Source organism: Pongo abelii, chromosome 17 (genome assembly GCF_028885655.2).
Source record: "Pongo abelii isolate AG06213 chromosome 17, NHGRI_mPonAbe1-v2.0_pri, whole genome shotgun sequence".
NCBI lineage: Eukaryota > Metazoa > Chordata > Mammalia > Primates > Hominidae > Pongo > Pongo abelii.
In genome coordinates this window covers 69249544-69262858 of record NC_072002.2, presented here as the reverse complement: position 1 = coordinate 69262858, position 13315 = coordinate 69249544, and the positions used below count along the sequence as shown (strand labels likewise).

The following is a 13315-nucleotide window of genomic DNA, read 5'->3' as shown; positions in this document are numbered from 1 at the left end:
TCTCCTCCACCCTCACCTCTCACCACTGGACCTCTCCTTTCCAGCCACAGTGAACTGCTTTCTCACACTTCCATGCCTGGAATGATTGGCTCCTTCAACCTTCACCGTGGAGCAGCCTTCACACACACACATTCCCTCTTCCTCTTCATGCTTTGGCTAACTCTTAATCTTTATTCAGAGAGATTCCAGGAAAACTTCTTGACACCCTCTACCTCACACCCCATAGCTGGGTGTGGTGTCTCATTTAGGTATGTATGTACAGATATATCGTTTGTATGTGTGTATATACATATATATCACTTATTACAATGTATACTTATCATAGCACTATTACAATGTATCACTGTTTTTACTGTGTCTTTCAATAGGCTGAAAGCTATTTCAGGGCAAAGATCATTTAACAGTCAATTTTATATCCCTAACATCTAACATAACGCTTCACTTATAGTCATTGCTTGTAAATGTTTAGTAAATGAATAGCTAGATAAACAAATAGTCAAGGTCAGGGAGAGGTTGTCCTGTTCCTAAAGTACATTATGGAGATGGCCACCTCCTGCTGGAAAAAGTGAGCCATTCTTGATTTTCGCTACATTCGGTACTTGTAGTTAAGAGAAGTAACCATTCAGAGATAGAGATAGATGGGTCAATGGATGGATGGATGGATGGATAGATAGATAGATAGGTAGATAGATAGATAGATAGATAGATAGATAGATAGATAGATAGATAGATAGATAGATAGACACAGATTCTTTGTAGCCTAGGAACAAACAGCCTAAATAGATAGATAGATAGATAGATAGATAGATAGATAGATAGATAGATAGATAGACAGACAAACACAGATTCTTTCTAGCCTAGAATATCTTTTTAAATATGCCAGCCTAAAATATCTTTTTAAATATCCTACTAGATCTCAAGGCAATGACTGAAAGGGGTTGGATCAAAGGCATTAAAACCCAGCTATATCTACTTTAAAATTTTATAAAGAGTAGCCCAAAACTGTGGTGGTACCCAGTGTACTGCAAGGGTACCAAATATCTGTTGAAATAAATTGCAAACAAGTCTGGGTGCAGTGGTTCACACCTGTAATCCCAGCACTTTGGGAAGCCACGGTGGGTACATCACTTGTGGTCAGGAGTTCGTGACCAGCCTGGCCAACATAGTGAAATCCCAACTCTACTAAAAATATAAAAATTAGCCGGGCATGGTGGCGTATGCCTGTAATCCCAGCTACCTGGGAGGCTGAGGTGTGAAAATCACTTGAACCTGGGAGGCGGAGGTTGCAGTGAGCTGAGTTCACGCTGCAGCACTCCAGCCTGGGCAAGAGGGTGAGGCTCTGTCTCAAAAAAATAAATAAATAAAATAAATTGCAAACAAAAATCAAGTGCAGATTAGGTCTAAACAAATTATTTTTTACTTAAGACAGTATCCCCCAACTTGAAAACTACCAGCTTCAGAATCGTAATAAGATATCCTTGAATTCACATTTACAGGCAGCATTGCCAATAGACAAACCATATGCTTCTCAAACACAGGGATGACTATTTATCAAGTATAAATCGATGATGGTGTGATTAATAAAATCCAGATACACTTAAAGATGGTATTGAATTTATAATCAGTTTATCATTAAATATTTTCTCAGCTAATATAAAATAAGTATTAATGAGTCCTTGAAAATGCTGGCATTATTAAAAGTATCTCATGCCAACAAAAGGATTCAGAATTGCTAGTCTAGGGTTCTTCATAAACTCTTCAGAGGAGGTTTGAGTTTCTGGGTTCCAGGGCCTTAATACGTATATATGTAGGCTAACCTCTTTACTTCCTTTCACAAAGATTATTAACAAAAATACTTGCAATGTATTAAGTTTTACTGATGAACATAAAAAGAATGGACTTAGATTTGGAGTAATACATTTGAAGTAATAAAAGGAAAGTAAACAACTATATGCACACATGCTAAAATCCATATAAAAATCTATTAATTTAATTTATTGGGTATCCTCCATATATGTGCTCATCTACAGAGTGTACTGAAACTTTCCCTTAGCACGAAGTTAACTGAGCCCTTCAGGCTGCTTCGAACCTGCTTTCCCACTTCCACTTTATAAAGAGCTCCAAGTTCATTAACCAAGTGTTCCTTCTTTAACAGCAATAACAACAAATGGGAAGAATAGATAGGAACTCATCAGCAACTCTAAGGCAGGTTGATTACCTGGTGCTCCTTAAACTGGGGGCTCTTGTTAAATTCACTTTGCTCCCTGAAGAAAGCTGGGCCAAGATGCAGTCTGCCTGTAGCCTAGATATAATCGTCCATGTCAAGGGTTTGCAGCTGATAGTGTAAACCAAAAGAAGATATGTCAGCATCTTACTACTCAGATCCCTGCAGAGGTCTTACAACTGTCAAGGCATTTGCAATACTACACGGTACTTGGCTACCTACACAGCTATGACCTCCTGCAAATGATCACCTTGTGTACCAGTTTTGCCTTGCCATGGGGAGCTCACCTTTTCAACTCTGAGCGGCAGGGAGAGTCTGATAACTAGAGGGACTGAAGCGTCTGAAACTTTCTTTAGAAGGTACCTCTGTCCTACGGGGGAGGTGATTCTCCTTAAGGATGGAGCAGGACCATCTGTCTTCCCATGAGCAGGACCTAGAGACAAAAGGGCTTCTCAGAACTCCATGCCCAGAGGCTGCCAAATAATTGGTCCTGGTGCTCTGCAGCCAGAGACTGATGGCCTGTCTCTGCTGGGGTCAGTAATCACCGTCTGCCGGGCCTGGATGTCCAGTGGGCTGGGTCTGATGCTCTGTCTGCCTTTGTCCCCTATATGGCTGTTGCTGTCCTTCTCTTTCTTCCCCCCACTCCTCTCTAACATTATCTCTCTTTCTCACTCTGCCTCTCAATTTCTGTGTGTGTGTGTGTGTGCACATGCGCGTCTACCTTTCTGTTTCTTTCCTGTGTCTATGTGTGCACATGTCTGTGCACATCTGCCTCTGAATCTCTGTCTTGTCTGCATGTGTATGTTTGTGTGTGTTTGTCTTTATGTATGTCTGTCCTTGTGTGTATCTGTCTTTCTTTCTCCTGTGTATAGGTCTGTCTGTATGTGGGCATGTGTGTGTCTGTGTGTCTTTCCTTCTATCTCTCTGTCTCTCTACGGGTCTCTGTCCCTCTTTGTGTGCATGTCTGTGTGTCTCCTATTTGTGTATGGCTGTGTTGTTTCTTTCTCTTTGTGTCACTCCCTTTTCATGTCTGTTTCTCTGTGTCTTTCTCTTTATTGGGGGCTGTATATCTGTGTGTGTATGTGTGTCTCTTCCTCTCTGTGCATCTCTCCATGTATCTCTCTCTGTGTGTCTCTGTCCCCCTGTATGTGTGTGACTCTCTCTGTGTTTCTCTCTGGGTATATGTTCCCTCTCTCTCTCTGCCTGTCTATCCTCTCTCCCTCCTTTTTCCCTTCACACTCCTGATGCAAAACACATCCCCATCAGAAGCTTTCCCATCACTTACTCTGATGGGGGTTGGGGGCTGGGGGACTAACCTCCATCAAGGTGCAAATCAGGCATTCCTGAGGGTAGGTGAGGAGTGAAAAACTTCCTTCTACCCCCCAAACTCTGATTCATTTATTTCTTTCCTGTTGTAAGTCGATTCCTGTTTCCTTTCATTTAAAAACTCCATATTTCTATTCTCTTTTTAAAAGATTTGTACTCTCTAATTTGGGATTTGTATTTAATGGTTTTCAGTTGTCACTTTTATGTTTTATAATTTTAAGCTTTAATTTGTTGGTATTAGCCTTTCATGTCACATTAAATCTTGTTTATTTTGCCTCCATATTAATTCTGATTTTTAACATTTTACCTTTGTCATATTTTGCGCATACATAACATTTTTATTCTAATCATTTTTCTATTCTCTTTTCTTATTCTTCGCTTTTTAAATTTTAACTTGCTATCTTTAACTTGAGTTTTCCCTTATTTTCCTACTGATATTTTATTTGATCTGATTTTGCTTTATGATTTGTTCTTATAATGGCTATTGAGAATGATGGCCAAGAGGGTGGCAGTAGCAGTGAGACCCACACCGAAATTCGGGGTCACCAGAATCCTTCTTCCCTGCCACCCCCTGCCAATAACATCTACAGCCAACTTTCCACTCTTTCTCACATAGCTCTCCATAAACCTCTCGCCAGGTAGGCCCAGGAAGGTTTTGAGACCCAGGTGCTAGAATTTGCCAGTCTCCCTCAAAGAATGGAGGGGGTCATCCTGGGAAATGAGTGTCACTAGGATCAGATCCACCTTTGGGCTTAGGCCCTGTTGAGGAGACTGCAGAATTCATCTGTGCTTCTCCCTGGAGGCCTTGTTGGGTCTCCTTGTAGGAAGAACCACAGCCAAGAGAAATGCCTGTCTGTTCTCGGACTCACCCCAGGGGTGCCCAATCAGAGTGTTTTACTTCCCACCCAGTCTCAAAAGGCAACCTAGTCCTAAGAATTTTTAAAATCTAAATTCCACAATGTATCTCTGTCTCTCAAACCCATCATTTCATCTCATCAAGGAGCCCAGGGGTGAATTTTTTTTAAGCAAATAATTATTTAATGAAGTGAACAATTTATCTTAGTCTATGTTTTGTATATACAGGTCATCATAGATTTCTCAAAGAATGAAAGGGAAGAAATGCTACTTCACTACTCTTGAAGTTTCTCTTCATATAGAATAAACTCCATTTCTCTCTCTCTCTCTTTTTTTTTTTTCTCTCCCAACTCTTTCCCCCTCAAGTATACTTGAAAAGAATAAGTTGGGCATGCTCACTTCATCTCCTCCCTCTTTTTGCTTGGGAGCTGGCAAACCTTCCAAGAGCATGAACTTTTACTTTATGCCATAAGGTATACAAAGACCTGCCTCAACACGGGGAGGCCTATCCAATTCTGGGGACCACTGTTAGGAAACCCACCTGCCCACAATATTAGTACATTCTCTAATACCTGATTTGTTACTAATAAAAGTGATTTGGATCTCTATATATTGACTTTTTGATCTTTCTTTCAGCGTTCAAAATTTGGAGCATTAAGAGAGAATGTGATATATTGGATCCCTTTATAAACAGATGAGAAGACTATTTGATTCTCCTGTTCACATGTTGATTCATCCAGTTTATTTATTCATTCATTTAATACACATTTACTGAGGGCTCCCTTTGGTCCACACACATTGCTTAGCAGAATATTGTGCAGAACACTAACACTTGGCAATCTCTCTCAAGCTGACTTATTCTCACCTGGTCTTCAGGGTTGAAGGCAAGAATGAAAAGCAAATCCTAATTACATGTGCTCTTAATGTAATGCTGGGTTCCAATAGTGAAAAATATCTCATCTCCAGTGTGAATGTTGAATTCTATGGTACCCTGAGTGCCAATAATCTCCACCTAAGGAGGCAAAAACTGTCTATTTAACTTTAAGCAAATAAAATGTACACTTGTTGTCTTGGTGAAATTATTGATCACACCCCTTTTACTCTCCAGAGAGCCTAACTTGGATGATCAATCATATAGATGCCATCAGAAAATCCAATTCATTATTCAATCAAATATTCATTAAGGATAAGTATTAACAGTGAAGAACAGATGAATAAAAGCACATGGTTATACAGGAACTCCTTAGTAAGGGTAAGAGTGGAAGGTAGAGGCCATCCTTCACTCCTTCACATAAAATCTCCTAGCCCCACAAAAACCAAAAGATATTAAAGTAAATGCTCCTTAAAATGTATTAGTGAGTTCAATACACAGAGTACCATGAAAAAGGGCATCAATCGCCATGTTCTAATTAAGGGTTACAAATGATGTTCCCTAACACAACAGGCAGAAGATTTACATTTCAGTGTTTTACTACCCCCATGCCTTCCTCTGCACTTGCTTGGCAAAAATCACCCTTCTGGGATAGCAACATCCTAACAATCTTCCTTAAAAGGGTTAAAGACTAAATTTGTACACAAATGCTCACACACGAACATGACAAAATGAAGTCTAATCCTTGAAAAATCACAATGCCCTTTTCTGATTTATTATAGTTTTCACTTGTAAAAACATAAGACAAGACTTTTGCTATGATGACATAATGAGTAAATTCCAGTCTGGTTTTAGTTCTTTCTTTCAAGATGGAGAAAGGTACACGCTACTTAGAGCTAAGCCCATTCCATCTGTATATACTATTGTTGTAAATCCATGAAACTCTGGAAGAATCACAGTCAAATCATTATAGAAACATGCTACACAGCTAGTCTTTTCTTATGGTACCCATATAATTGATCATCCAAACCAGGTTTTCTGGAGAGTTAAAGACGGTGATCAATAATTTCACCAAGACAACAAGTATACATCAGGGGTACCCTGGACAAACTGGAATATGGCCACCCTACTGATGCTCCATGTCTCCCCAGCTACCCACATTCACATTGCACTGAGAGGCAATCTGTTATTTCACACTCTTCCAAGGGCGGCACCTTCCACTATGCATTACCTGAGGATGCAAAACTGAAAACCTAAGCAAGGATTCCAGACCTTCCATCACGGTGATAACATCTTTACCACTTCTGAAATATTCTTAGCCTCTTTTCATGCACATCTTGAATCTTTCTGTCTCATTAAACTCAGAAACTACCCTGCAGGATCTTCATGGTTTCCTCTGTAGCAACTGTACCCAGAAAGCCATTAGGACTGAGTCATTTTATGTTATTAACAACTGAAGCAAAATGAAAAATTCCTCCCATTTGCTTCTTTTTGCATTAAAAAGCAAATCCCCCCCCAAAAAAATGTTTAGAGATAAATTACCTTTCCACATCCACTTAACACATAGTGCATTTCATTTGCATTAAAATGAAAATGTGGCTGTCGTAATCCATTATAATTCTGTTACAAATTCTGAGTGCACTAAAGGTGAGGGCATTTTGATACTTACAAAACAAAAAGGAAAAAGAAACCCCATTAGCCAACATCCTACTTAGCAACTTAGCAATTCATACAATCATAATAATAATTAACATTTATGCAGCCCTCACCAAGAACATGCAATTTTCTATGTCTTTTACATGTATTATGTCACTTCTTCCTCACAACAACCTTATAACGTCAGTGGCATTATTCTCCCCACCTTACAGATGATGGAATTCAAATCTAAGTTGGTTGAGAAATTTACCTAGGTCCTCACAGCTAAGAAATGGCAATGATACAATATAACCAGTTGAGCATTTAAAAACAAATGAAAAGAGAACTCTCACAGGCATCCAGTCTTTTCATTAATTATCTATATCAGAGAAGTTTAGTTCCTAAATCCACATTGAAGCCTCAATCAACCATTGAAAACATGATTGTATTATCTGCAGCAAATCTCTTCCCATAGAAAGAATGGGTGAGTTTATGACTCTTGAGAGATACAAATTATAGCAAGTTTTCTGTTAATTATATCATAATCTTTCTGCCAATACATTATAGTTTCCTATGGAAGACTAAAATTAAAGGAAATAAATTAAAGAAAATAAAAAACAACTCAATTTCAACAAGATTTTGCCATTAGGCAGAATATAAGATGTACTTTTGAATCCATTATCCAACTTTTATTATATATACCTATTAGTCAATTTTCCCTGGACTTAGCTGACTGCTGCCCTAGAAACACAAATATTCATTCTCTCTTTGTGTCATAACTTCAGGGTGATATGTGTTTTCAGATATGGTACATAATACATACCTTCAGGGTGATACATGTTTTCAGATATGGTACCTACCTTAAGTTACCTGGAAGCAATGTCTCAGTTACAGAAAAAAATACATCATCAACATTCAAAGTCTGAAGTCCATCATGTGTGGAAAAGAAGAGCAAGAAAAAATCTTCATTCCCCACATTCTTTATCCAGTATAGTATATTTTTAGGGAAGAAGATTACTTGGCCAGCTATAACACTGTACGTGTAACTACTTCACTATCATCATCAACCACCCCAATCTATGCTGTTCCCTAAAATATAAGCAGAAAAACATAACCAACATCACTTTGGAGCAATGCTTCTCAACATCTTTTCATTACTTTCCCTTTAAGGTATGCTTTTAGACTTTTTTTCTATTACCACCGTATGCAATTTTAATACTGTACATATACTGTAGATCAGTATACTGTATAAATCCATTGTTTATATACTCTATGCATATCTATTCTTTATACATAAAAAGGATAAGACTTTTGTCTCCCTCAAAAGTTGTTGCCCCCTTGGGGGCAATATCACCTCCTATTAACACTGCATGTTTTACACTTTGGGAGGCCGAGGCAGGTGGATCACCCAAGGTCAGGAGGTCGAGAACAGCCTGGCCAACATGGTGAAACCTCGTCTCTACTACAAATACAAAATTAGCCAGGCATGGTGGCTCATGCCTATAATCCCAGCTACTTGGGAGGCTGAGGCAGAAGAATCACTTGAACCCGGGCGACAGTTGCAGTGAGTGGAGACTGTGCCATTTCACTCCAATCTGGGCAACAAGAACGAAACTCCATCTCAGAAAACAAAACAAAAACAAAGACTGCATATTTTAAAGTTTAAAAAGACTGAAGCCACTTGGGGAGGATGTGTGCATGTTCTTAGTTGGTTGTACAGGTACAAATGTATGTGTTTGTGTGTATGTATGCATACAGATATGTGTGTGCTTTCCAGATAAGAAAAAGTCTGCATACAATTTTAACAGTAACAGCTAACATGTAGTGCCTTTAATATATGTCAGGTATTCATGTGATCACTTTACTTGATTCGGGTTGATTATTCCTTACATCAATCCTATGAAGCATGGTAATATTATTATCCCTATTTTACAAAAGAGAAAACTATGGAAAGAACATATTTTCCCAAGATTGCTCAGCTAATCAATGGAAAAGCCGAGATTTCGACCTAAGCAGTCTGGCTCCAAAGTCTATACTTTTTATTCATACTAAACCATATTTTGATTCTGCGTCTATAAAATTCTATACTTTCTCATTCTCTAATCTGTTCCTCAGTATTACCCTGTGAGGTAGGCAGAGAAGATACCATTATTTCTGTTTTACCAGAGACTCATGGTCACATACTGGAGCAGCCACAAGGGCAGATGAAAAAGAAGTTTTCATTCTGTCTACATAGACATGTATAACTTGAATCCAGATGGGTATTAAATATACAGGGAAAAGGTGGCCCTCTAAAGAGCTCTCTCTTCATCCACAAGCAGGGAGCAGCAGCAATGTGTACCTATTCATATCAGGGCACCAATTACTCCAGATACAGAGCAGAGATAGCATGGGAGTCAATGCGATCTTCGTGGTGAAGCCAGGTACACCAGTCAGCTTGCCCACCCTACTCTCAGGGTCCCTTTCCAAAGCTTCCATGAAGACACTCAGAAGCAGAAGCAATCTCCCTGGATGACTGGAATAAAGGGACTTCTTCACATCCTGTTGCTTGGTTTCTTACCCTGATTGTGAGAAACAGTAATCCCACAATTTTCTGGATATCTAGAGAATATTCAACTCCATATAGCTCACATTATGAACTCTCAGGACTGCCTGAACAACCTCCTCAGGCTGAGCTGGGTCCCAGAGCCTATTTTCAACTAGAGAAGGCTCCAGATCAATTTCCCTAGCTTGGAGTTTCTTTTTAGGGGTCTCCCCCCAGGAAAGTCCACTGAGTTGCCTTTTCTTTTTCCTACTGCTCTGCCACTGCTCAGTCAAGGCCATGAAAATGAATGTTTTAGAGATTATCCTCTTTCACATATTTTGTCTATGTGGAAAAAGACAAGAAGTCAGAAAACATGAGCTTTGTCCCAGTGAATCCAATGACTACAGTTTACCTTTAGAAAACCCAACTAATCTCTCTGACTTCCTGTTCTCTTATAAGAAAAAAAAGAATAATTTGGTCTCATATAAAGGAAACTCTAATCTCTCTGTTGTAAATTCTAAAATTGAATGCATTGTCCAAGAATAAAAAAGATGGATTTATTAACTACAACAAAAACATCACATAAAATTGGCTATGCATCTTTAACTAGATCACCAGGGAAAGACCAAACTCTGAAAGTTCTGTGAGGGCTTAGTCACTACTGCTTCCCCAGTGTCTGGAATGCAGAATGAAACCAATAAATACTTTTGGGAATTAATGAATTATTTGAAATTCAAGTAAGGACACTCATTTTACCTCCAGCTATCTCTATTTCACTAGACTTCAAGAACATTCTGAAAAATCTGAACCACAAAAGGGCATCCAATTGGCCTGATCTTAGAGACTCCAGACTGACTGAACACAGCAAACTACTTTGTTATTCTGGTTGCTGTTATTTTCCTTAGAGAAAAGCTGCTGTTTCTTTGATCATTAGATCAGAGCTGCTGGTTTTAGCTTTGGCTCATAGGACCAAACAGTGGTCTTATTTTAACAATAGTGTGTGAAAAATGATTTCATACTGAAGAAAAGAGTTCAAAGTGATGCCAAAAATAATTTAAACAAACACACTAATGCTTAAAGGCACTGCTAACTAATCTAGTTAAATATATAGCCAAAGCCTGAATGTTTGTCTATCTCTTAGTTAGTTAAGCAGATTTTGTAACAACTAAAATAATACTCTCAGGACAAAAAACATAGATGCTTAAGAGGAGAGTGTGGGCAAACTAGTTATACCTGAGCAAGACAGTCATGTTCATTGGCGTTGAAGTGCCAGTGAAGGGCCTGGAGGCCATTGCTTTTTATCCTAAGGGTCCCCGGAGTCATTTGTGATCTCTGACTGTTCAAGCTGGTGCCAAAGGCCTCTTCATTGCTGAGATAGTCTTTGACATTGTTCCTGTACCGGGCCCACTGGATTGTACCACCAAGGAAGTCAAACACCTGGAAAATCATAAACAAGCCACCATAAGCATGGAGGCCACCTCCTAAGAGCATGGGGCCTATAGAGTAAGAAAGAGGCAAAAGGGAAAAGGCAATGGTGGTGAGGTGAGTTTTGGAGTCCCAGAAAGGAAGAGGAGGAATATGTCTGTAAGAGTCCAGGAATGGCAGTAGTAACACATGCAGTGCTATCAGTCTAGACCCTGTTAGACATTTAAAGAGACACCTAGGGTGGCAAGAGAATAGGGGAATTTCCATTTGTCCACATGCAATTCTCTACTCTAGTCAGACACGGAACTATCTACTGAAGAACATTTCTGTCTGAGGTCAACATCAATGCAACTCTCCCCTCTTCTCTATCTCTCACCTTCCTTCATCCTGGCTCACAGTTCATCCCTTCCAATAGAGAAGAAAGCTTAGTAAACATGCAATGAGAAGGTGGTTTTAAAGTTGCCATTAAGAATAATTATTTTTCCTAATGTGTGTAATTCATACTTTAGATTTAGGTAAGTGATTAAGAAACTGAAATTCTGGATCAATAGCTTTTGATACTATGGGAATCATTGTTTGCAGAGGCCAGGCTTCAGGTTTGAAATGAATGTCTGCATGAGTTGCTAATATAGACCAAGGAGAGCATCAGCACTCCTACTGCTGTGATAATGATGCAGGCCAAAAGACACACCAGGAAAATGCTCACCCGTGACCACAGCCTCTTCTTTTCCTAGGGAAAATTAGAAAGCCATTATTCTCTACTTAAGACACATTGGAAATATTGCCTCCTTTCTCGGTTCTTAAATTTTTCTTTATACTAACTTCAACTAAAATTCACTGACAAACGTGATGAAAGGAGCTATTTTTTAAAGTATACTTAAAATGTATGTTTTAATTATTTCATGTTAAATCAGGACATGATCAGAGCAGGGGGTACTACATTTCTTAAGATGATAGCTGGCTTAAAGAGTTTTTCCTGAGCTCTGTGTTAAGGGTCTTAAGGGGAACTAGTCTCAAGATATAAACACCAAAATGCTGCATTGTAAAGAATACTAAAGATTCCAGCTTAGCTTCTATGTCTTATTTTCCTGATGAGGAAATTGAAGCCCAGGGTGGAGCAATGACTTGTGGAAAGCCACACTATTATCTGTAATTGTAGGTGTAGAAAGAATTTCTCCTGATTCCTCTGTTATTCCACTAAATCAAAGTATTATGACTGCATATCATTTCAGGATCATTAAATTATCTTTTTTGTTTTAGAACTCGAGTCTCGCTGTGTTGCTTAGGCTGGCCTCAAACTCCTGGCTCAAGAGATCCTCCTGCCTCAGCCTCCCAAGTAGCTGGGACTATATAAGTGCACAACACCAAACCAGATCATTAAAATGTAATACTCATGATCCAGCATTATCAAAGGAAAGCTTACATTTACACACAACTGTAAGGTCACATTTACATTTTTAAAAGAAAATGATAGCATATAACTTTATATATTTAAGAGTAATGCTTTGCTAGACATTAGTATTTCTTCCTTAATCACTGGCCTTCATCAGTGTTTCTCAAACTTTTTTTTTTTTTACTACATTCACATCAAGAAATACATTTCCCCCTGTGATCCAGTATACGTACAGATATACATGCACAAACACACACACACATATATACATACACACTACTGAAACAAAAGTTTCACAAAACAATATTCGTTATTGTATGAATTTTAAAATGGCAATTCAAATCCACCATATTGATTTCATGACTAATGGATTACAACTTGGAGTTTGAAAACCTCCTGGATCCCTTTAAATAGAAGACAGGAAAAATTATTATTCTGCCTCCCCAAATTGATAAAGCAAACACTAAAAGAAGGACAATGAAAAACCAGCTGAACAAATAAATAAATAAATAAGTTTCCCCTTTTAACTTGTCTGAAGCTCACTGATTGCCATGATTAAAGACAGTGTCCCTAGAAAATCCCAGTTAAGAGGCATATATTTTACCTGGAGATAAAAACCATTAAGCTGAAAGCACTCATTAATACTATAAGCAACAATTCAAAGGGAGTTGGGCCATTAAAGAGCTAAATGGGTGTGAGTTTAGAGTTTATGAGAGGGGGCAAATCAAGAAATGTTCATAAGAGGAGATGCTATCTTTCTGAAGAAGGTCACTTAAGAAGAACTGATTTAAAGAGGGGTTCTTGCTTGAGCTCTGCATAAGGTCTTGGAGGGAACTAATCACAAGATATAAATCCCCACCTTACCATTCTAGAGATAGTGTTTATCGTCCCCATAGACAAACTATTCTGTGTTGCGTCTTCACACATTTCAAATGCTGAGCTGTCCATTGGCAAAAAGGAACAATCAATTCACTGAAAAAGGAAGGAGGGGAGAGGAAAAGATAGCTCTAGCAAACTGGGAGATCCCAGAGGAGAAGAATGAGGATTCTTAAGTAAGGGCAT

The 13315-nt window shown here is 38.7% G+C and overlaps 1 pseudogene; it reads right to left on the bottom strand.

Moving 5' to 3' along the window:
* Positions 1-2200: 2200 nt before the first annotated feature.
* On the bottom strand, positions 2201-13201 carry LOC129051653 (uncharacterized; annotated as a pseudogene).
* Positions 13202-13315: the final 114 nt, after the last annotated feature.